The sequence below is a fragment of the Sus scrofa genome, chromosome 1, assembly GCF_054392235.1.
Source record: "Sus scrofa isolate SSC_HxYL_T2T_F1_AM1 chromosome 1, Sscrofa_HxYL_maternal_Yorkshire_Landrace_v2.0, whole genome shotgun sequence".
NCBI lineage: Eukaryota > Metazoa > Chordata > Mammalia > Artiodactyla > Suidae > Sus > Sus scrofa.
Window position 1 is genome coordinate 9,654,077 of NC_139383.1, and position 26,020 is coordinate 9,680,096.

At 42.9% G+C, this 26,020-nt stretch overlaps 1 long non-coding RNA gene across 1 annotated transcript; it reads left to right on the plus strand.

Annotated features, from left to right (window-relative positions):
- Positions 1 to 549: 549 nt before the first annotated feature.
- Positions 550 to 26,020, plus strand: LOC146405921 (uncharacterized). The gene is made up of 3 exons (XR_014844218.1): positions 550 to 785; positions 8,889 to 8,962; positions 22,961 to 26,020. It is a non-coding gene; the product is annotated as an uncharacterized LOC146405921 (long non-coding RNA).

Sequence of the window (26,020 nt, forward strand, 5' to 3'; positions counted from 1 at the left end):
GTTTCCAGGTTTCCCGTGGGAAGGAGCGGACAGGGGAGCGGTCTGGGTCCCCTCCAGCCCTGCCTCCCTCCCGAAGGACAAGCCCTGTAGCCAGGCTCTGCGTGAGTTGCTGCCTCCCCGGTCCTTTCTTTCTCACTTCTCCGACACTGGCGCTCACAATTTGCTCGCTTTATTTCTCTCCTTTCTCCTCGCGAGCTCCCGCGGCGGCAGAGGAGCCGTCCGCTCAGCCTCCCGCCCGCGCCTCCCTGCCCTGCCCGACTGTCGGTCCCCTCGGATCCGCCCGTGCGCCGGACCTGGGCTTTGCCACTGGATCTGAGCCCTCCGGCTGTGGGTACAGAAGGTGGGCCGCGGAAAGTGAAGCCTTCCAGGCGGGGACGCTCGATTTTCCGAGCCCCACTTTCCTTTCACCGCCCTTTGGGATATGTAGTTCTTCTTCTTGCCGTCCGGCTCGGAGAGGAAGCACGACTTGGAGACCAAAAAACTACAAATCCCTGCATCCTCCGCGACGAGGGCGGGAGAGGCGCGGTGCAGAGCGTTCTGATGCTCTTTGGTTGGAGATGGAAACTAACAAAGAGAATGGTGGCGGGCGGCTGCACCTTTTTTAAGCTGGGCACCTCACGCATAACCCACGTTCTTTATCTATTCTTCACGACGTCCCGGCGAGGCACTGTTGTATCCAGCTTAGAGAACGCTCGACTACTTGCCAGAGATCACAAAGCGCCCGGACGGTAGAGACGGGATTGAGCCCAGAGCCCTGAGAATTGCCCTTACTGAGCGCTGCCTCGGTGAGCCTTGTCAAAGGGAGATGGGATTGGTTTACCCTAAAGAGAAAAGGAACTGGAGCCAGTTGGGAAGAGCCTCCTGTCGTAAGGAAAAGGCGGAGGGGATGGCAGTTAAGAGTACGACATGCAATTATATGGAATAAAAATGGCATTCACAAAGGTCTCTTTCAAAGCAGGTTAGGGGTATGGGTAGGATCTTGGTCAGAATTGGGTTCTATTGTGTGACTGACAGCATATTTTAGGGACAGTTAAGTACTCTGTGGCTGTACTATTTCTAAAAAAACAACTGGCAAGCCTGAAGCATTTCCAATGAAAATTCTCTCATGCTTTCCTACCCTCTAGCTCATGGGATAAGCAGGATGTTACTCGGTTTATTGTAAGCACTTTTTCTCTGGGTGTCCAGTTAATATACTAAATCCATTGACTTGGTGGCTTTTGAAAAAGACTCCCATTCTTATTCTCAATTAAGACCTAATTTTCCTGGCATCCTGTTTATGCTTTTTAATAGTCTTTTTGTGTTAAAGATACATTCTAAAGTATTTGTCTGTGCTTTGAAATAGTCCGCCCCAACCGCCCCACAAAAAACATGAGATCTAGATGAAACCATATGGGCAAACTGTTGAAATTTGTTAATGTTGGGTGTTAGATATGTCTGTATTCATTATCTATAGCAGCAGACTACCACAACCTCGAAACTTAAACCAACACAGATTTATTATTTCCAACTTTCTGTGAGCCAGGTGTCCAGGCACTTACGGTTGTCTGCTTAGGGTCTCATATCTGCCATCAGGGTGTTGACTAGGCCACAGTCTCATCTGGAGGCTCAGCTGGAAAAGAATCGGCTTCCATGCTCACTCAGGCCACTGGCTTTGGAGAACTGATAACTAATAATTATTTAGTGCCTGTCGTGTTCGAGGCAGTGTGATTACGAAGTTGACTATGACAGAACAGCCATATTCAGAAACAAGATGGAGACACATGAGAAAGTAAGTAGCGGAAGAAAACTATAATGAAAATCACCACCATCTCTAAAGTATCTTCTTGTATTAGGCAATACCCTGGTTCTTTCTCCATTTAGCTTATTAAACCCAGAGGACAACCCGATGAGGCAAGGATTATTATCTTTCTTTCGCAGAAGAGGAAACTGAAGATCAGAGAGCTTAGGGGATTTGTTCAGGGTGTCACAGAAGACTAGTAAGGGAGTCAGGACTGGCCATCAGGTAGGCATGTCTGAGTCCACTCCCCGGAGGAAGAGGATCCCGGGTCTGACAAAATGCCAGCTGAGTAGGGAGAAGCATCTTGCGTCCAGAGGCAGGGGAGATCCATCTCTGAGGCCGAGACCGATGTTTCTAGTTAGAGGGGAATTGACAGGGACTCTAGAGCAAGTAGTTTACTTGGGAGGGGATTCCAGAAAATGCTGCTGAGGTAGTGAGGAAGTGAGCTAGAGAGCGTGGAGCCTATTAAGCTCCCGTGTTGCAGCCGCTGCTGCCTGGGCTCCTGGCACCTCTGGGGTGGGGGGCGGGGGCCACAACCTGCCTCACGTCTCCCCACCTGAGGGGCAAGGAAGCTGAATTGTCCTCCAGCCTGTCTGTTATTAGACTCCTTCTGGAAGCATTAACTCTTCATCTTTACGCTGGGCCGCCCTCCTCAAGCCACCCCACCATCACTGCCCTGTGAGCCGTGAGCCCCACGCGCCCCGAGCTGGCCCTGCCTTGCTTGTTGCTGGTACCCTTGATGTCAGCGGGTCTTTCCCTGGTCTCGTCTGCCTCCGTGGGTCTACTGAGCACAGAGGTTATGTTATTACTAAAATTAGAGCTTTGTTCCTTTCATCTGAACAGCTCAAAGCCTTCCACAAACCCACCGTGGTCATTCTCAGCTTTCCTCCAGGCCGCCAGGAGAAAGTATGGGCTTATCCTCAGTGAAAGGGAAGACATTCGGATCCCACGATAGACGACGTGTATACCTTTCCAGGCCAGGACGAGCGGGCACCTGGCGTGGTCAAAGTACGGAAGTCGGAGTTCCCGGCTGGGCGCAGCGCAGACAAATCCAACTAGGAACCATGAGGTTGTGGTTCAATCCCTGGCCTCGCTCAGCAGGTTAAGGCTCTGATGCTGCCGTAAGCCATGCTGTAGGTCACAGACGCGGCTCGGATCTGGTGTGACTGTGGCTGTGGTGTAGGGCAGCAGCTGTAGCTCCAATTGGCCCCCTAGCCTGGGAACCTCCGTGTGCCACAGGTGCGGCCCTAAAAAGCAAAAAAAATAAATAACCAAAAAAAAAAAAAAAGTATGGAAGTCAAAGGGACCCGGGGCTAGAAGGAGAACTTTGAAAATGACAGAAAGGGATTTCTTCTCAGAGTTCCAGGGTAGCAGGAAATAATTGCTGAAGCTCCCATACGGAACAGAATTCCGCAGAAAAACAGACACCCTAATTCCTTCTAACCTAGAGAGTTTGCTCGAATTTTTACATGTGCTCAGCACATCTGGAAACATCTTGTGTCAAAACACGTAATGTTTAAAGTAGTAAACTCAGCACTGCAAGAAATAATTGGATGAGGCAAAAAGAACTTAATCCAAAATGTTCTTGTAATTTTCCCCAGGGACGTTTTCTTAGCTTTTTTTAACACTAAAAAATAACTTTTTAGGATTTTTATAAAACTAACATGTGAGTTGAAAACATTGTGTTAGAAAAAAATTATTTTACGCATAAGTGTGACAAATGTAAACATTGTTCAAATTCCCATCACCTTAAGATAGCAATCATAGTACTTTGTTGCTCATCCTTATGTAATTCATTTTATGGGCACATACACATATGTCTGTATCATTTAACAAAGATGGACTCATATCATGAGTGCTGTTCATCCTGTATGCTTTTTTAAATTTTTTATTGAACTCTAGTTGATTTACAAGGTTGTGTTATGCTTTTTAAAATTGTGATATTTTTCCCCTTCATCCCCAACCCCCACTCTTTCCCAAGTAACCAATGTTAAAAACTAGTATATATCTTTCTCCAGGTTCATATAACTATAGGCAAACAGATATATGCATATATACAGGTATACAGCCACGATCCAGTAACATCAATTGTCCAAATTATGTCCTTGTCCTTTTTTTTTTTTTTTTTAAACAGCATATGGAAGTTCCCAGGCTGGAGGTCAAATCAGAGCCAGAGCCACAGCAACGCGGGATCCAAGTCTGTCTTTGACCTACACCACAGCTCACAGCAACACCAGATCCTTAACCCACTGAGCGAGGCCAGGGATCAAACCTGTGTCCTCATGGACACCGGTTGGGTTCATTATCACTGAGCCACCATGGGAACTCCCAAATGATGCCCTTAATAGTTAATCCTTCCTATGTTAAGATCCAGCCCAGGGTCATACCTGGCACTTCTTCAATATGGAACAGTCCTACCTTCTTTCTTTTAGTGTCTTGATCTTGACATTTTAAAAGAATTTAGGCCACTAATTTTGTAAAATGTCATTCAATTGGGATTTGTCTGGCATTTCTTCACAATAAAAGCCACCATAGGGCTCTTGTCAATCTGATCAGCCGCATTCATGAAGGCAGTGTTGCTGAAACTACAAGATACCTGCCTGGGCCACAGCTGCTGCTGCTGCTAGGGCTGCAGGTCCTCACAGAATTTTGAAGAAGCGTGTCCACACTGCCTCCAGGCTGCAGGTTGCTGGATAAGACTGGAATGTGCCTCCTGCCCAAGCCAAAACTGACACCCCAAAATATAGACACTTGTTAATTGAGAAGCAAAAAAAAAAAGTCTGCACTTAGTTTTAAAGAAGCAAAAATTATGAAGTACAAAGTCTCCAAAAGTATTTTGTTGATTACTTGTAAAATATGCAACAGAACAGTAACCAGGAAAAGAGTGGGAAAAGGAGAAGCTTCCAATGGAGGATGGGAAACAATTTTACCATGCCTCAGGTTTAACCCTAAGCAGGCAGACACAGGAGACTAAAGCTCAGAGTGTTGCAAGTCTGGTTCCAATGGCAAGAGCCCGCCTGGTTACCAGGACACCTACATCTGGACAGTCAATAGCCATTTGCTCCTCAAAGGATGTGAGCGAAACAAAGAAACATTTCTCTTAACCAAAAATGCCACTTAGAAGGAATTCCGAAAGAATCCAGAGTGGATTTCAGAAATTTCTGTGTCTCCTCTGTAAAGAATGGATTTTGAGAACTGCCTAATGCTATTTCTGAATCAAAAGCTAGTTTGGCAACTTTTTTGAGTTTTATTTATTCTCTGAATACATGGAAACCAAATCCATCCTTGGCATTTGTGGGAAATAAAGCCTCGTTGGAATGAATGACTGAAACCTACGAGATCAAAAAAAATATTTGAAAGTACTTGTAAATAGTAAATTCATAAGCACATATTACTGATATTATTTTCCCCTTTCTCATCAGTTTTCACTATTTATATAGTTTTCTTTCAAAAGGAAATTGAGACCAGAGTTCCCACTGTGACACAGTGGCTTAAGAATCCAACTGCTGGAGTTCCCGTCGTGGCGCAGTGGTTAACGAATCCGACTAGGAACCATGAGGTTGCGGGTTCGATCCCTGCCCTTGCGCAGTGGGTCAAGGTTCCGGCGTTGCCGTGAGCTGTGGTGTAGGTCGCAGACGCGGCTCAGATCCTGCGTTGCTGTGGCTCTGGCGTAGGCTGGCAGCTACAGCTCCGATTAGACCCCTAGCCTAGGAACCTCCATATGCCGCGGGAGCGGCCCAAGAAATGGCAAAAAGACAAAAAAAAAAAAAAAAAAATCCAACTGCAGCAGCTCAGGTCACTGCAGAGGCATAGGTTCGATCCCTGGCCCGGTGCAGTGGGTTAAGGATCCAGCATAGGTTGCAGCTGCAGCTCAGATTCAACCCCTGGCCCAGGAACCTCTATATGCCACAGATGTGGCCATAACAATAATAACAATAATAATTTTAAAATAAATAAATTTTTAAAAAAGGAAAGTGAGACCTCTATAAGCATGTCTACCCAGAAGGATTTTTTGGGGGGAGGTCAAGGGCCTGACTGCTAATTCAGAAAATCGGCGTGTCTTTGTTCTTCCACAAACATCTGCCTAACTATACATTAGTGAAACCTGAAGATTATCCCTATTTTGCATATAACAATATCGGAGATATTGTTAATTATAAATAATCCAATAAAATAAAAAGTGCAAATATATTTTCTATAAATTTTCATTTTATAACTTTATGTTGTTCCTATAATAATATTTCACCTTAAAAGACTGTTTAATTTGGTCTAATACAGACATTTCTGGGCTTAAATCATAGTAACTTGTACTTTAGCTATCTTACATCTTTTCTGGAACAACATAGATACAAAGTTGTTTTCTTAATAAGCTTGGATTTTTTTTTTCCACCTTTCCATGTAGCTCATTTAGATATGCTGAAAAAACAGGTGCTGCGTTTTTGGTGGAAGTGTCAGTGAAGTGGTGTGTCCTTCTCAGCATCAGGTCAAAAGGTCCATGATGCTGTCTTGTCCCAATATTTGTGATGTTCATGTTGATCACTAAGGTAAGGCGGTACCACCAGGCTTTTCCAAGATAAAGTTATTTTCCTTTGTAATTAATAAATACAGAGACTGCAGATATCTTGTTCATCTTCAAACTCTCACCAACTGATTTCAGTATCTATTGATTTCTTTTTCTTTTTTTTTTTTTTTTATCTTGTTGCCATTTCTCGGGCTGCTCCCGCAGCATATGGAGGTTCCCAGGCTAGGGGTCGAATCAGAGCTGTAGCCACCGGCCTATGCCAGAGCCACAGCAACGCGGGATCCGAGCCGCGTCTGCAACCTACACCACAGCTCACGGCAACGCTGGATCGTTAACCCGCTGAGCAAGGCCAGGGATCGAACCCGCAACCTCATGGTACCTAGTTGGATTCGGTAACCACCGCGCCACTACAGGAACTCCCTTCTATTCATTTCTTAATGCGATTTCCCCACCTGCTTTCTTTCCCTCCCTCTCTCCTTTCCTTCCTTCCTTCTTCTCTCCCTCTTTCTCTCTTCCACCCCCCCTCCCTTTCTTGGCATATTATGGTAAGAAAGACCTGTCTTTTCTTCCCCATTCATCTATTCACTGGCTTATTTATATCAGTGTGGCCTCATAGATGCTTTTATTATTCAATGGGTTATAATCTATTGTTATTGAGAGTTATTTTGACATTCAAATTGTTCCAGGATTGGCTAGCATGAGCCCCATCATGCTAAGTCCTGTGTAATTTGACTTGACCTGGTCATTCCTTGAGCACTTGCTTCGCTAACTGACTCAGTCAGATGTTCCAGGCTCCTCTTGTACCTTTCCTGTCCCAGCCCTGCAATCTGTCATTTCTCCAAGGAGTCCCAGTTCCTTTTAGTGGAAAGTATATAAGTGTTTGTATATTGTTATCTAGTCCATCTCATTAAAATATAGACACATTTATTTTTCTTAATGTTAAAAATCCATGTTTTCAAACTGATACATGCAATTCCCAAAAACTACAGGCTGCAATGCAGGTTTCTCACTTTCCACAGTTATAGCTCCTTCCTCCCATTATCCTCAACATATTTATTCATTTCCTCAAAACTAGAATATAAACAAGGTTTGGGAATTGCTAACCCATGACACTGTGAAAAGCAAATGGCAAACAAAAGTAACCAATTATTCTACAGTACTTTTTTTTTCTTTTTGGCTGCTCCAAGGCATATGGAGTTCCTGGGCCAGGGATCAGATCTGGGCTGCAGCTGTGATCTACGTCCCTGCTGTGACACCGCCAGGGATTGAACCTATGTCCCAGCGCTGCAAAGATGCTGCCAATCCCATTATCCCATTGCACCACAGTGGGATCTCCTACAGTTCTTTTTTTTTTTTTTTTTTTTTTTTTAGAAAAAAAGAGAGTGCACATTCTCGCATGTTCCCAACATTAGGGGGAAAGTAACAAATATGTCATCATTAAGGATGATGTTACCTATAGGATTTTTATCCATGCCTTTTATCAGGTTAAGGAAGTTTCCTTCTATTTCTGGTTTGTTACGTGTTTTTTAATATATGGATGATGAATGTTGTAAGATGTTCTTTCTGCACCTATTGAAATGATTAGTTTCCTCCTTTATCCTGTTCATATGATGTGTTATATTGATAACTGAGTGCTAAAATGTATATTTCTAAGATAATCCTCACTTGGTCAAAGTGTATTGTCCTTTTCACATTTTTCTGGATTTGGATTATTAATATTTTGAGAAAAATTTTGTCTATGTTCATGAGGGTTATTGGCTACTGATTTTTGGGGGCCACACCAAAACAGAAGTTCAGCTTGCAGAAGTTCCTGGGCCAGGGATCAAACCCTCAGCACAGCAGTGACAACACCAGTTTCTTAACCCACTAGGTCACCAGAAAGCTCCAGTTCCTGATTTTGTGTGTGTGTCATGTCTCTGTCAAGTTGGGGCTTTTTTTTTTCCATTTTTTAAAGTTTTATTGAAGTATAGTTGATTTATTATGTTGTGATAATTTCTGATGTACAACAAAGGTACTCAGTTATATGTGTACTCACATCCATTGTTTTCCAAATTTTTTTTTTTTTTTTTTTTGCTTTTTAGGGCCGCATGTGCAGCATATGGAGGTCCCCAGGCTAGAGGTCAAATCGGAGCTACAGCTGCCAACCTATGCCACAGCCACAGCAATGCCAGACCTAAGCTGTGTGTGCGACCTACACCAGAGCTCACGGCAGTGCCAGATCCTTAACCCACTGAGCGAATCCAGGGACCGAACCCGCAACCTCATGGTTCCTAGTCGGATTCGTTACCACTGTGCCATGACAGGAACGCCTCAGATTCTTTTCCCACATAGACCCTCACAGAATATTGGGTAGAATTCCCTGTGCTACACAGCAGGTCCCTATTGGCCAGTCAGTCCATGTACCACAGTATACATACGCCAATTGCGAACCCCCAGTCTATCCCCCCCACCCCACTCCTATCCGTTTTGGTAACCAGAAGTTTGTTTTCAAAGTCCGTGAGTGTTTCTGGTCTGCAAATAAGTTCATTTGAATCCTTTTTTAAAGATTACACATATAAGTGATGTCATATCATATTTGTCTTCTGTCAGGTTTTGGTTTCAGGATTCTCTCGACCTCATAAAAACAGGACAGAAGTTGTTTCTTCATCTGTTTTTTTGAGAAGGTTGGTATAATTTATTAAATGTTTGATAGAATTCCCAGACAATTATTTATTTCTGAAGTTATTACCTATTTATGATTTCAAACTTAATGCCTTCAAAAGATACAGAACTACTCAATATTTATTTCATCTTGTGTCAGTTTGGGTAAGTTACGTTTTTCAAGGAATCTTTCTATTTCACTTAAATTGTTGGACATATTGGCATGAATGTGTTCATAATATTCTGGCATTATTCATTTAATGTCTATAAGATCATTTTTGTAGATATTGGCAGTTTTCTTAATAAGCCTTGCTGGAGGGTTACTGATTTTATTAATTTTTTTCAGAAAACTGAAATTTTGCTTTGTTACTTGAAGCTATTGTTCATTTTGTATTTCATTTATATCCTTTCTCATCTTTAAAATTATCTTCCACTTACTTTCTTTGGGTTTAATTTGCTCGTCTTTTTCTAGAGTCTTAAAGTAGAGCATTAGATTGATTTTAAACCTAATGATTGTATAATTGTTATATATTCCCAACAAATTGGACATTTTGTTGTTACAAGTATCCTTCTGTCCTCTGGTTATATTCCTTGTCTTGAAGTCAGTGTTTATAGTATTAATGTGCCAGCTCAGCTTTCTTAAGTGTACTATTTGCATAGTGCATAATTTTCCATTATTTGACTTTCAACCCTTCTGAAACTTTGCACAAAGGTAATTATTTTAAACAGCATATAGTTGGATCTTGTGTACTTACTTGCTTTTTTACCTGTCTGACAATCTCTATTTTTCATGGGAGTGTTTAATACATTTAGATTTAATGCAATTATTGATATGCTTGGTTTGGGGTCTACCATTTAATTGGTTTTCTATTTGTCTGATCTGATATTTTGATTCTTTGTTACTCCTTTCCTACCTTCTTTTGGTTTTATCAAAAAAAATTTAATATTCCATTTTAACTCATCAGTGGGCTTTTCATCTATTCCTCCTTGTCTTATTTTTTTTAGTGGCTTCCCTGGGGTTTAAAATATGCATACCTAACTCGTTACAGACTGTAGGTTTAACACAGTATAATATTTAAAATCTTGAAATAGTATAGTTCTGTTTACCTCTGTTTTGTGCAATTACAGTCGTATTACTTTATATATTACAAACCACACAAATACGGTGACCTGATTTTTGTTTTAAATAATCATATATCACTTAAAGACATTAAGAGAAGGAAAAACTGTTTTATATCCAGCTACCTGCTTAACATTTCTGAGTCTCTTTATGCCTTTGTGTAGATCCAAAATTTTACCTGATGTAAATTTCTTCTAGCTTAAGGAGATGCTAAAGCAAGCTTTCCTACATTAGAAATCATCTTAGTTTATCTTCACTTTCTAAGGATAATTTTGATTCGATTTAGAATTCTGAGCTGATAGGTGTTTTTTCCCTGGGACTTTAATGGTATCATTCCATTGTCTTCTAGTATCCAGTTGTTTCTGATGAAAAGCAAGCTGTCATTTGTGCTACTGTACCCCAATATGTGGTATATCATAAAAAGGGCTACCCTCAAAACTCCAGGTTTTTTTGTTTGTTTTTTTGTTTTTTTGGGTTTTTTTTTTTGTTTTTTTGTCTTTTTTGCCTTTTCTAAGGCCGCTCCCACAGCATATGGAGGTTCCCAGGCCAGGGGTCTAATCAGAGCTGTAGCTGCCAGCCTACACCACAGCCACAGCAACTCGGGATCCGAGCCACGTCTTCAACCTGCACCACAGCTCACAGCAATGCCAGCTCCTTAACCCACTGAGCAAGGTCAGGGATCAAACCCGCAACCTCATGGTTCCTAGTCGGATTCGTTAACCACTGTACCACGACGGGAACTCCCTTTTATTTATTTATTTATTTTTTTTTTTTTGTAAGACTCCATTTTGGTTTTTCAGTTTAACTGTTATGTGCCCAAATGTTGTCTTCTTTTTGTTTATCTTGCTTAAGTTTTAGATCTTATTTCTGTAAATTTATCATTTTCACAGAATTCAGCAAAATTTTGGTCATTATTTTTTCAAACATCTGTCTATGGCCCCATTCTCCCTCTCTCCTTTCATTCTAGAACTCCAGTTCCGTATATGTTCAACTGCTTGATACTGTCCACAGGTTGATGAAGCTCTCTCTGTGTATTTACTTTTTTTAAAAGTCTTCCTTCTTTCTGTATGTTCTTCGGATCAGACAGCTTCATTGATCTATTTTCAAGTTCACTGACCCTTTCTTCTGCCATCTCCAATATTTAATTAAGCCCAATGAATTTTTCTTTTTTCCAGTTTCTTCCTTTGTAGGGTTTTCCCTTTTGGTTGAACTTTGTCCACCTGGTGGGTTCATCGTAATCATATTTTTAAGCTTTTAAAGTCCATGTTTGCTAATCCCAACATCTGAGTTATCGCATGGTTGATTTCAGTTTATTGGAGTTTTTTTCTTATTTATGTGTCACATTTCTAGTTATTTTTATAGTTGCTCGACACTGTAAATGCTACCTTGCTGACGTTATGGAATTTATTGTACTCAAGATTTTTTTTCTTTCAGACAGTTAATTAACTTACTGACAGAACAGCTTGAGCCTTTCAAAGTTTGCTTTTAAAGCTTTCAATATGAATCCACACTAGTCTTTACTCTAAGGGTAGAGTATTTCTATCCCTAGAATGAATTCTACCCCTTGACCGGAATGTTCAGTGAGGTCTTCCCATTCTGGATAGTTGGACTCTCTGTGTCCTTCTGCACTGTAGAAGGACACAGGCTCCAGGCCTGCTGGAGCTTTGTCCTTACATTCATGGTTCAGTATATGGCCAAAGAAGGAAGCAGATCCCTAAGCAGGTTTCTGGAGCTCCTTTTATGCACCGTTCCCTTCATTAATGATATCCTGCCCCACACACTCCAGCTGCCTTAGCTGCCCTGAGCTCTCTCCTCTGCATCCATAGAAGACTGAGATTGCTAAAGGACTGTGGGCCCCTTCTTCCTGCACCAAGGCCCAGAAAATACCCTCAGGCAAAGAGCTAAGGTGATCTTGGCGCTCACCGCATTTTTCTGCTTGTTTTCCAGTACCCAGAACCAGCTGACTTGTATATTTTGATCAGTTTTCTAACCATCTATAGAGAAAGGGTAGTTAGGCGTCAGTTGCTCTGCCTTGGCCTGTGGTAGACCCCTCATGACCCATTTTTGGAAGTGTTCAGTGGACGCGTGCTCAGCTGTGTCCTGAGGAACCTAATGCAGTACAGGGCTGCCATGTCTCCAGAGCCTCAGCGGGTTTCCTCACACCACACCCTTTCCAGAAGGACCTTCCTGCTGCTCATCCAGGTTCTCCACCTCTGGTCTTCAGACTTCCCACCCAGAGGAGAACCTTGTGCTGGCTTCCTGACCAAGTCCTGGCAAAGTCAAAGACTAGTTCATCCCCTGAGTCTCAGCAGGTTACTGTGTCCAGCTTAGGCATAAAATAAAATCAGGAGGGGACAGTGCGGACTTAAGTGAATTGCCATAATCCCTCCATGTATAAATAAGATAGGAAAGTTTGTTGAGCATCCTTTAATGCAGAAAATGAATTTATATTTTTATTCAATGCTCATGCAAATAAGATCCCTGGCCAAGATTTCTTTTCTTGGGATAACCTATGATTAAATATTTGAATCTTTTAGTACCTCTCTTTAAAGATGAAATTTGAGCAGTTTGGGTTGAGATTAACGTCTCCAATCCCCTTCCCACTGCCTAGAGCACAACATTCAGTAGTAAATGTTGGTGATGATGAAAAACCACCATTGAAACGGTACCAAATGCTGGTAAGGAAGTGAAAGAAGGAACTCTCATGTACTGTCTCCATCAAGGCCTTTAGTACTGTTGGGTGGAAGACAGGTACAAGAGCATTCATTGAAGCATTGCTGTTTTCTGCAATAAAAAGAATTAAAACGGTCTCTATGTTCATTAGTAGGAGACTAGATACGTAACTCGTGGGCTGTGTATTCAATAGAATATTATTCAGGAAGTTCCCTTGTGGGCTAAGGATCCAGCATTGCTGCAGCTGTGGCACAGGTAGCAACTGTGGTGTGGGTTCAGTCCCCGGCCCTGGAACTTCCACATGCCATGGGTGTGGCCAAAAAAAAAAAAACAACTCAGAATATTATTCAGAGGGAAATGGAATAATTAGACTAAAGACAAATTTTTTTAAAATATTGAATGAAAAGAGAAATTTGCCAAAGGTGACAAATGTATGATATCCTTTCTATGATTTATAACAAGATATACTATTTATGTTTAGATGCATCTATACTAAAGTTCCTCCCAAAAAATCCAAGAGTGCGAGAGACAAATTGAGGGTATTTGTTCTTTTTGCAAGGGTAGAATGGGGGAAAGAAAAAAAAGAATCAGGAGTTCAAGCTGGATAGCTGATACAAGGCAGATTTTTATATATTATATTATTCCCTAAACTTTGCATTCCTGCAGTATTTCTTAATATGTTTTCGAAGAACAGGATTACTTTTTTACTTCCACATTCCCAATTTATTTCAAAATGAATAAGAGAGTTTCCAAGCAATGCATTTTCTCAGTTAAGAATCTATCCTCTAGAAACCACTGAAATGTAAGGGACTTGCTTTCCCCTTTGACCTTTCCTGTTCTATAATTAGTGAGTCTCTCTCTGGCTTTGTCCTCTGTGGATGAGGGACATTCATGTCTCGGATACAAAACAGCACTCTATTAGCAAGGCTGATTGTTGAAGTTTATGCAAAATGTGGGCACTCTCAAGCACAGGTGAAAAATAATACCTGAAACAGAAGAAAGGCATGTTTAATTTACTAGAAGAATGTCAATAGGATAAAGTCCAAGTTACACATGAATATTGTCAGTGCCCCATGATGGCTCTGTCCACATCTAAGTCCACAGCCACAAGAAAGGCTTCATGTGGTCTAGGTCAGCTTTTCTCTGATAAACATTTATCATCCTCTTGGCAAAAGGGAAAGTAGGTAATATAAATTCCATTTTCTTAGCTTTGGCATCTTAGCAGTGACACCAATCGAACTATGTAGATTAACACAGATGTTCAGTGCACTTGAAGCAAAGCTTTGAAAAATCTGGCAGCCGAAAAAGAGACGATAGAGGAGGAGAACTGAGAAGAAAAAGGATGCAAAAGAATCTCAATGATTTGAAAAATGTAAGGTTGGAACCTTAAAACCTATGGACACTCAAGATAAATTGGAGTCATGTTGATGAACGTTGTCCATCTCTCCACAGAGACCCAGGCATGAGCTATGGACTATGGGGCGGGGAACTAGTCTGACATTAAACGTAGCCTCCAGAAGGTAACTGAGGACACTCCCATAGTATAATTGCCACAATGAGGGTGCACACACTAGAGCAAGGGGCCACAGATAAAGGAATAACTAATGTGGAATCTGACCCTCAGTCTGGGCCCTTGTGCTCCTCATCCTCAATCAAAGGGATGAAGAGAAAATTCCAAAACCAAAGAAGAACAACCACTCTCATGGCATTGTTTAAATATCTGGAAAAAGCGGTATGAATGAAGAGTGACTTTTTTTTTTTTTTTTTTTTTTGTGTGTGTGTGTGTCTTTTTAGAGCCACACCTGCAGCATGTGGAAGTTCCCAGGCTAGAGGCTGAGTCATATCTGCAGCTGCTGGCCTAGGCCACAGCCACAGCAACGCAGGATCTGAGCCGCATCTGTGATCTATACTACAGCTCACGGCAACGCCAGATCCTTAACCCACTGAGCGAGGCCAGGGATGGAACCTGCATCCTCATGGATACTAGTCAGGTTGTTACTGCTGAGCCATTACAGGAACTCCATGAGTGACTTTTTCAATATATGTGCTATGGGCTGAAGGGTGGTCCCCTCCCACCCAAATTCCTCTGTTGAAATCCTAATCCCCAGGCCTCAGAAATTGACTGTATTTGAAGATAGGGCCTTTATACATGGTGGACCCCAATCTATTTTTATAGACACACACAGAGGAAAATCAGAGAGAAGATGACCCTCTGTAGGCCAAAGAGAGAGAGACCTTGGAAGAAACCAACCAACCCAAACCAACTCCCTTGATCTCAGACTCCTAGCTTCCAGATTGGTGGGAAAATAAATTATTTAAGCCACCTTGTCTGTGATACTTTGTTATGTCAGCCATAGGAAATTAGTAATACAACATCATACACTTAAAATGACAGTTAAAAAAAAAAAAACCTCTGTGTTAATCTATAATGTTCGAACCGTATTATTGAGTTTTAAAAAGTAGGCTATGAAACACATGTGTGTAGAATGATCCAATTTTGATAAAATCATGCAACTATATGCATAAGTATAGATTTAAAAAGGTGATAAATGTTACTGCTAATGATTTTTTACTTTTTTCATTAGGCTTTTCGGCATTGGTCCGTTATTTTAATAGGCATGTGCATGGATGAGCTCAAGTGGGAATAAATATAGAGAGCACGAAGAGAAGGTAGCTCGGGGCAGAACCTTGGGGAATGCTGATGTGTAAGGGACAGGGGGTGGGAGCGAGCAAAGGCAACAAAGAAGAATCATCCGGGCAGGAGAGGACCTGCGGTGTAATTCCAACGATGCCAGTGGACGGCAGACTTTCAGAGGGAATAGGGCTCTGCCTAGTGTGAAACGCTGCAGAGGAGGGCTGCGTGGAGTCTGGCTGTAGGATGTTGCCCTCGGAAATCAGGAGGTCATGCGGTCCGCTGAGAGCCGCTGGAAGGAGCGGCGAGGCCAGTGTTAAGGGTCTGCGGAAAGAATGGGCAGTGAGGAAGGAATGCAGCAAAGTCACAAGCAGTGATGAAAATGACAGGCCTTCAGGTGCCAAAGCAGACTGTCATCCTCAGACCAGGAATAGCCCGAATACAAACCTGGGGATGTTGAGATGCCAGTTACCCTAGAAACCCAGCGTAAAATGCCCTAGCAACATGTACCAAGCTGCTCTCTTCCGCATGGTGCAGAAGTGTGTGATTTGTCAGCTAGTCTATAATCTTTGATTAATGGGAAAGATGTTTCTATAAACCAAAGGCCTTGACAGTGTGATCCCCAAGCAGCCCCTCTAGAACAGCACAGGGGAGGACAGCAGCCAGTATGATGTGTTATCAGGAAGGCTCCATGATGTCACAGGACATGTCTATAAACTCATTTGACTTCTGGGGAACACGCCTCCTTGTTGAGGTTCCCTGCCTCTTATAGAGGTGCACCTGGGGATGCGGATTCAATAAAAACTAGAGACAAAAACAGAAGGAGGGGGGAAGAACGTAGGTGTTTAGAAAGTGTGCACTCTATTCCTCCACCTTAGCCAGGTGGCCCTGGGATGGCCTCTCATCATGTGCGGCAATCATATCTATATGCAGATAACAATACATGTATTTGAGCATCATGATTCAAGCAGCATATTACACACGTTACTTGAAATATTTTATTTCGTTTTGATACAATCCTAAAATTAGGTGAATACTTACCTCTTTTTTATTGAGGAATCTAAAACATGGAAAAGCTATGTTATTTGCTTGAATCACACAAATTATTATGATTAATATTATCTTTTTTTTTTTGTCTTTTTTTTGTCCTTTTAGGGCTGGATCAGGTTCCCAGGCTAGGCGTCTAATCAGAGCTGTAGCCAGCAGTCTACACCAGAGCCACAGCAACCCCAGATCCAAGCTGCATCTGTGACTTACACCACAGCTCATGGCAACCCGGGATCTTTAACCCATTGAGCAAGGCCAGGGACCGAACCTACAACCTCATGGTTCCTGGTTGGATTCATCTTCACTGCACCACGACGGGAACTCCTGTTATTATTATTATTCAGGCCATACCTGCGGCATATGGAAATTCCCGGGCTAGGGGTTGAATCAGACCTGCAGCTACTAGCCACAGCCACAGCAACACCAGATCCAAGCCACATCTGTCACCTATGCCACAGCTTGCAGCAACACCAGATCCTTAACCTACTGAGCGAGGGGTTATCAAACCCGAATCCTCATGGATCCTAGTCAGATTCATAACCCACTGAGCCACAATGGGAAATCTGAGATCCACAAACTATTTGAGTTAAGGTCACTCCTGGATCTACAGAGGGTACAAAGTGGCTTTTTTTTTTTCTTTTATCTTTAGTTTTTTTTCTTCCATATGCACCTGCAGCATATGGAAGTTCCTGGGCTAGCAGTTGAGTGGGAACTGCAGCTGCTGGCCTACACCAAAGCCACAGCAACACCAGATCCAAGCTGCATCTGCAACCTATGCCACAGCTTGTGGCAACGCCGAATCTTTAACCCACTAAGCAAGGCCAGGGATGGAACCTGCATCCTCGAGATGCTATGTTGGGTTCTTAACCCACTGAGCTCCAAGGGGAACGCCACGAAGTGACTTCAGACATTGTATCTCCCACTGAGGAACTTGCACCCTGGTAAAATAAATGAGGCACAGCTAGAATCATCAACACCTCAAAGCGGCACGTAATTGCTGAATGAGAAGGTCCAGGTGTTCGCCCACACCTAGGGGCAACCAGAAGATTGCTGAAAGGAGGTTGCTTTCTACTTTGGCTTCAAGGGGTAGGAAGAATTTTAATAAGTGGAGAGGCCTTTTACCGCAAAATCAAAATAATATCTGTTTGGCTACCTTCATTTCTTTCTGTCAGTCCTTCCCAGTTCTTTTCAAGCTCTCTCTAAACGACAAGGCATCACTAGCCCTAAGAGCTTTTTATTCCCATTGGCTTGTATCTCCCTCAGGGCACTGAGATTCTTCAGCAACAGCAGACAGAGCTGGGCATGCTCAGATGCCAAAAGGGGCCTTGATTGCTGAATAGCTGTGGCCAGGATAGCCCAGTTATGGTGACTTTGGTAAAGGACACCAGCCCGCTTCCCTTTGGATTGGTATCTCAATGCTGTGTGGACCGGTTTCTAGGGAGGCCTGGTCTGAGGCAACAGGAATTCACCCTGAAGGCTTGGCTCTGTCCTGTGACAAAGGTGTTACTTGAATTCACCTTCAATTATTGTCTGTTAATAAAAATTCTAAAATTGTCTCTTTACAGTTGGAGGAGAGAGGGACTGATGGTCAATTTCACACCTGTGAGCAGGTGACATGACCATTGATGGCAAAGTCCATTCATCTGGACATTCTCCCAGGGCTCTCTAGCTCTCTCTAAATCTGTCTCTAATTGCTCTACCAGAACGGAGTAAGCAATTGTTTAAAAATAAATCAGTTCTGGAATTCCCATCCTGGCTCAGTGGTTAACGAATCCAACTAAGAACCATGAGGTTGCCGGTTCAAAACCTGGCCTCGCTCAGTGGGCGTTGCCGTGAGCTGTGGTGTCGGTTGCAGACAAGGCTCGGATCTGGTGTTGGTGTGGTTCTGGTGTAGGCGGGTGATTATACCCCTGGCCTGGGCTGGGAACCTCCATAGGCCACAAGTGTGGCCCTAGAAACAACAACAACAATGAAAAATCAGTTTTTAAAATATTCACAAGAATTTTTACATTGCTTGTAATCAATTGTCTGTAATTCTGTAATCAGAAGGGAGAGGGTATGTTTTTAGCAGAGGATAAGTTCTTTAAGAAGAGGGTAATTTCTGGATACTACAGAAAACGAGTCAAAAAATATTGAAGAAAAATCAGAGAGTAATTTGCTCTTATAAAAAAAAAATATTTCTGGAATTCCTGTAGTGGAAACAAATCTGACTAGGAACCATGAGGTTTCGGGTTCAATCCCTGGCCTTGCTCAGTGGGTTAAGGGGTGTGGCTGTGGCTGTGGTGTAGACTGGCAGCTGTAGCTCCAATTAGACCCCTAGCCTGGGAACCTCCATATGCTGTGGGTGTAACACTAAAAAGCAAAAAAAAAAACAACTATTTCTTTTGAGAGAAAAAGGTCATGACAATTGATTAACTCAGCTGAAAGAAACCTCAACAACTTAAGAAAAGCTTTCAGTGGGCAAAAAAAATAAATGAAACGATTGCAATGTTAGTTTCACATTTTGACCTATAGGAAAGGCTGGAGGTATTTTGATAGCTTTAAAAGCATATGTAAGTTACAAGGACACTCTTCTCCATCACTTCAGAAGAGGAGTTTAATTTTAAGGACAATGAAGATTACATAATTTGAAAAAAAAAAAAAACAAAACCCTTATCTCTAAACCTTGAGGATAAAATAATATACATATTTTTTCTTTTTTTGTCTTTTTGCCTTTTTCTTGAGCTGCTCCTGCAGCATATGGAGGTTCCCAGGCTAGGGGTCGAATCGGAGCTGTAGCCACCGGCCTACACCACAGCTCACAGCAACGCCGGACCCTTAACCCACTGAGCAAGGCCAGGGACCGAACCCGCAACCTCATGGTTCCTAGTCGGAGTCGTTAACCACTGCGCCACGATGGGAACTCCTAAAATAGTATATTAAAATGAGCGCAACTTTAAGAGTAAGGTGGTCCACTACCTACTCACAAGCCTTACTCCCACCCTCCCCAGAATGCATTACATGAACACTGGAGCATATCCACTTTGTGGTTCCAGGTAATGTAATCTAAAGAATGCAGCAAGGATGCTTTAAAACCAAAAGAGCTGAATCTTCAAACACTGCCTTTGTTATTTTGTGTTATTTTAAAAGCTAGATACCAAAGTGTCATTTCTTTTCAGTTTAAAAATAATGCTATTTTTATTATTGTTTCCTATGGAAACCATTCCCCAAGGCATGGCAACGGCCATATCTTAACAGGGAATTATTTATTTAAGCCAGTTGCCCTTGTTGAGTTTTGGATGAGACAAACCCAGATTTTTTCCCAGTGGATTCTGCAAGGCGAATCCCTGCCCACTCTCAGAGGATCATCTAACTCTCCGAGCAACCTCGGAAACCATTCTGTTCCCTAGAGAGCAGTTTGTGGAACTTCAGGTCCCCAGTGACTAATGGAAAGTTACAGGAGCTGTGACCAAACTGTCGGAACTCTCCAGATCTACTTGAGATCAAATGTCAAACAAGGCAGTGAGGCTCAGAAGACGCATAGGCATCTCAAGCCGCCTTGCAAAGGAGCAAAAGAACTTTGCCTAATACATATTTCTGACAGCATAATATTCTTTAAACATTAAAGAATGAGGAAATTCTATTGCACCCATAAATGCGTAACTTGTATCAAACTAACTCTCCCATAGAAAAACACCTATAAAATCATCCCCTTCAAATAAAGCAGCTATTAGGAGGTCCCATCATAGTGCAGCAGAAACGAATCCGACTAGGAACCATGAGGTTGCAGGTTCGATCCCTGGCCTCACTCAGTGGGTTAAAGGATCCAGCGTTGCCGTGAGCTGTGGTGTAGGTCTCATACTCGGCTCGGATCTGGTGTTGCTATGGCTGTAGTGTAGGCCAGTGGCTACAGCTCCAATTCCACCCCTAGCCTGGGAAACTCCATATGCCGTGGGTGCGGCCCAAAAGGACAAAAAGACAAAATAAAATTAAATAAATAAATAAAATTAAATTAAAATAAAACAGCTGTTAAAACAACAGAGTCACCAAAGCAGCCAGGACTGAGGGGGTCAAGATCCCAGAGAGGAAAAAAAAAATGCATTATGGTGAGCCAGAGAGTTGCCACTGCTATTTTCCCTCCAGCAATTTGCTGAGGTGTAGGTAGATAGATAGATAGAACCCAGGGCTGCAGGAGTCTTACTGGCTTACTAGGCTGGGGAAACAAAAAGTAGAATTCAGGGCTGGAGTTTCTATCATGGCTCAGTGGTAACCAACCCAGCTAGAATCCATGAGGATTCCGGTTCGATCCCTGGCCTTGCTTGGCATTGCTGTCACGGAAACGGCTCAGATCTGGTGCTGCTGTGGCTGTGGTGTAGGCCAGCAGCAGCAGCTTCAATTGGACCCCTAGCCTGGGAACCTCCATATGCCGCGAGTGTGGCCATAAAAAGACAATAAATAAAATAAATACAATGAGTAGAATTCAGGGCTATCAGACTGAAAGGATGTGAGGGGCCAGCATCCTAGAGACGTGGGCCCATGTCCCCCGTGCAATTTTCCCTAAAGGCATTGACCTCTTCCTAAACTAAGCAGGCGCAGTCCAAGAGGAAGAAACTGAGCAACCATCCAACAGACAGCTTCTCAAGCTAAAGGGGTCACCATGGTCTTTGTGGTCCCCTGATGCCAGGAAGACAAGACCCTCCAAAACTGAAGGGCACACACTCCAAACTTTCCATTGAAATCCCCTAAAGGGCCAGACCCTGGAAGGAAGGGTGTGATAACTCATATATTAAAGGGGATTTTACAGAATCTGAAACTCCCTTCCAGTTAGCTTAGTTCCTTTTTTCCCTCTGGGTTTTTTTTTTTTCGCGGGGGGGGTGGTGGTGTTGGTTTGTTTTCTTTTTCTTTTTTTTTTTTTGCTTTATTTCTTTCCTTCCTTTCTTTCTTTTTCCTTTCTTTCTTTTTTTTTTTTTTTGCTTTTTAGGGCCACACCTGTGGCATATGGAAGTTCCCAGGCTAGGGGTTGAATAAGAGCTACAGCTGCAGGCCACAGCCACAGTCACAGCAGCTCAGGAGGATCCAAATCTCATTTGTGGCATACACCACAGCTCATGGCAATGTGGGATCCCCGACCCACTGAGTGAGGCCAGGGATCCAACCTGCATCCTTATGGATAATAGTTGGATTCATTTCCACTGTGCCACACGGGGAACTCCTCAGCTCAGTTCCTGACTGGACCAGGTGATGTGCTTGCCAATGTAAAATCAACTCTCCGTGGGAAGGTAATCATCATCTAGAGTCTCTATGATTTTTGTGTGTGTGTCTATTTTTAGGGCTGCACCCACGGCATATGGAGGTTCCCAGGCTAGGGGTGGAATCGGAGCTGTGGCTGCTGGCCTATACCACGGCCACAGCAACGCGGGATCCGAGCTGAGTCTGACCTACACCACAGCTCACGGCACTGCCGGAGCCTTAACCCTCTGAGTGAGGCCAGGAATCAAACCCGAGTCCTCTTGGAGACTAGTTGGGTTCATTACCACTGAGCCATGACAGAAACTCCAATCTGGTAGAATTTGTATAAAATGACATTATGCCATTGAAACTTCTAATATAGTGATACTGTATATATCTCCATTTAAGCAGGATTTTTTTTTTTAGGAGGCTAGGGACTAAGCTGGAATAAATTGATCTTATATCCAACAACAAAAAAATTGAAACGAATACTGTGGCAGATTTTAAAATGGTCACAAGTCCATCCCATCTGTGTTTGCATTTGCAATTGACACATACAGTTTTGCAACTGACTTTGCAGTTTTTCCCACCAAAAAGTTTTTGGAGATTCCTTGAATAGAAGTTTGGCTGTGCTTTGACCAATGAGACATTAGCAAATGTGATACCAGAAGAGGCTTGAAAAGAGCTGGTAGATTAGAATGTGCTCTCCTTTGCTGCTCCTGGCAGCCCCGCTACCACCACTAAGTGAATGAGCCAGGCTAGCTTTCCAGACGATGAGTGATCCACTGTCCTGTTAGCACCGTCTGTCAGAGAAGTGGACGAGGCCATCAGCCACCAGCTGACAGCTAATGCAGGACAGGGCCCAGGTGACACTCACAACATAAACATCCATCCCAGGTGAGTTCAGTCCACTCTACTGACCCAAAGAACAATGAGTTATTGTTTGAAGCTACTACATTTCCAGGTGGTTTGTTACAAAGCAAAAAAAAAAAAAAAAAGTTAACTGAAAAAAAAGAACCACATTAGGGAGCCCCCACTGTGGCACAACAGGATCGGCAGCGTCTTGGGAGCACTGGGATACAGGTTCAATCCCTGGCCAGGCCCAGTGGTTTAAGGATCCTGCATTACCGTGATCTGTGGTGTAGGTTGCAGATGTGGCTCAGATCCTTCATTGCTGTGACATAGGCTGGCTGGGAACTTCCATATGCCACAGGTACGGCCCTAAAAAAGCCTAACTACATAAATAAATTAATTTTTTTAAAAAAGAAAAAACCACATCAGAAAATTATTCTGCAGAATCTGTTCATCGCATACCCTGTTCCCCAACATTTCCACTCCTAGGTATATACCCAGCAGAAATGCATCAAAAGACACGCACGAGAAGAATGCTCTTCAAAACGCTATTCATCACAGCCCAGACGGAAAATAACACAGATGTCCTCAAGCGTAGAAGACAGAACACACTGCAGGGTAGGCGCAGTGGAATACTATACAGTCACGAAATGAGCAAACTCTTGCTAAATGTTCAGCGTGGATGAATCTCACAAACGTCAAATATTTTTTAAAAAAAGCAAAACACCCAAACACCGATACAAAGGATACCTACTGTGTTATCCACTATCGAAGTCAGAAACTAGGAAAAACCTGCAGGGACAGCAATCAGAATAACGGTTACCTTGGAAGGGTTTTTGTCTGGGAGGAAGCATGAGGGAAGTTTCTGGGTGATGTAATGTTCAACATCTTTAGTCAATTGTGTTTACTCTGTAAAAACTCATTGAACGGAGTATCAAAGATGTGTGCCCTTACTGTATGTTATGCCTACATTTTAGAAATATAAAAATATAAGATAATATGAAACGATTCTGGCTTCTGTTCCCTCCAAGGTTTTCTTCAAGGAACTGCTCTACCCCCACACACTTTCAGTTCCTAGATTTTTGCCGATGATTTAAATCTCTGTCCTCAGGCCCTATCACTCTCCATTCCTTCCATAGCCATCTGTCCTTACATGATCCACTAACGTGTTGAAGGCAAAGTCTAAAACTGAACAGACCTCACCTACCCCATAGGTTTGGGCTCACGGAGCTTCTCATTTCTAAATACCTTCTCCAGCACCTCTCATCTCCTTGTATCCACATCATAGTGTCAACATCCCATCCATACCGCCTCTGAACCTTCCTTCAACTGGCTCCCTTTCTCCTCTCCACCTTGTCAATCCGACTTCAGAGCCAGGAGTCAGAAACCACTCCAGTTACCTTAAGCAGAAAGAGATTTCATACAGGGAATTCAGGCTCAAAGAATTATTGCGAGGCTGGAGTTGCCTTTGTGGCTCGGCGGGTTACAAACTCAACTAGTATCCAAGAGGATGCAGGTTTGATCCCTGGCCTCAATCAGTGGGTTAGGGATCTGGTGTTGCTGTGAGCTGTGATGTAGGCCACAGATGCGGCTCAGATCCCTCATTGCTGTGGCTATGGTGTAGGTTGGCAGCTGCAGCTCCAATTTGATCCCTAGCCTGGGAGCTTCCACATGCCGTGGGTGCAGCCCTAAAAAAGCAACAACAACCAAAAAAAGGGAATTATTGAGAGGGCGGAGGATCCTTCTTCAGGCTGACCTCCAGGAATGACCCCCAAAGCAAGACCATCAAAGCAGATCTCCAGGGGAGCCCTACCTCTGCCACAGCCAGGCAGGTGGCCTGCAGGAGGCTGTCACTGGAAGTGTTGGGTTCAAAAAACATCCTGTCACAGCTGCCATTCAGATATCAAGGAACCACTCAGCCATCTCACAAAGGCACTCAAAATTCATAACAGCAGTGACTGGACACTTCAGAATAAACCCAATCTGTGTACAATTCGCTTGCCAGTGGCAACAACCAAGGTGGGAAAGAGGGCCCCTTCTCCCTTCCCACTCCAGCAAAAGGCAGCTAATTGGTAGGTAGAAAAAAAAGTGGTCTCACTGATAGATTTTTTTTTCTTCAAGTACATTTTTAAGAAATTAAGCTAACAATTGGAAACCCCTTGAAAATTACACACACGTTCCGTGTCAATAACAGCAAGGTGGTGCTTCTAAGGCATGTGAGTATTTTGGCAGCGTCTGTTCACATGCATCTCAATTATACCCCTCCAATTTTTTGTCTAAAATAAATTACACTGTCATGAAGGAAAACATGTGTTGCTAAGTTCCCATTCCACTGAATTGGAATCCATATAGTTTAGATTTTTACCTTTGTAACTTAAACCACTACATGGAGGGCAGTGTGTGCTTCATCCTGGCCAGAGATGTAACCCTGTGCATCCATGCAGGTCAACAGATTCTTATCCGGTACCTGCCACCTCAAGGTCACGCTTGTTCTTCTCCGACTTGTGGTTGGTATTTGGAGACCCTGCTGGTAGTTTACATATCCAGTTGTGATTATAGCTGTATCTCAGTGGATAACTGAGATACAGCTACTGTGTCATTCTTACAGGACCGACTATCCTTTGGGGGCTGTTTAATTTCTCGGCTCAAAATGTGTCACTCCATTTCTAATTTTGGCCAGCCAGGGAAGTGTATTTCTGTCAGGCCCCCAGATCTATGCATTACTGAAAGTTGAAGAATGCTCCTTCTCTTTAAAGTACAAATTATAATTCCTTTAGACTAGCTACCGTGTGAACTTGAGGCAGAGTTAAATGGTGATGGTGTCTGGACAAAGAGTAATAGCTAATATTACTCTAGGACCAGAGTTCTGATCTAGGCATAAGCATAAAGTGGGCACACTTATGGGTGGGGCCGGGTACCTTGGGCACTGTCAGGTGTAGTCCGGTTCTATCCGATGCCGGCCCCTATCTAAGAGGACATCTCTTTTTAGGAAGAGTACGTGTGGCTTTCTTAGAGTGCACCTGCCGCAGAGGCAGAGCCAGATCTCCTCTTGACCTTGTAAGCAGTGTCAATCCCTAATCCCTTCTAGGGAGGTGACAGTGCATCCCACTGTTGTCGCCAAGACCTCATGGGCAGCTCCTTCACTGACCTCATCAATCCACGGGGACTCCTGAGCCTCTTGGCCGAGGTGTTAGGGACTTGGAAAGGAGGAAGCCATGCCAGATTTTCAAAATAAGTTTTCATTGTGCCTCCAAGTTCAAATTACAACTCTTAATCTATTTACGCAGCTAATAAAACAAGAAAAATTAATTTCACTTTTTCTTTCATTAATGACCAATTATATCAAGTTGAACAGACTAAACTCCTTTAAACAATTGCTTTCATTTACATCTTGGTTAATTAAATTTCCTCAAATATGTAAAACTGCAGTTATAAATTTAATGTATTCAATTTTCTTTTGAACTACTTCAAATGCTTATCCTAAGCGGCCAAGACTTTCCAAGCACTTAAACAGCTGTAATAAATCTAATAAATTAAACCTTATAAATA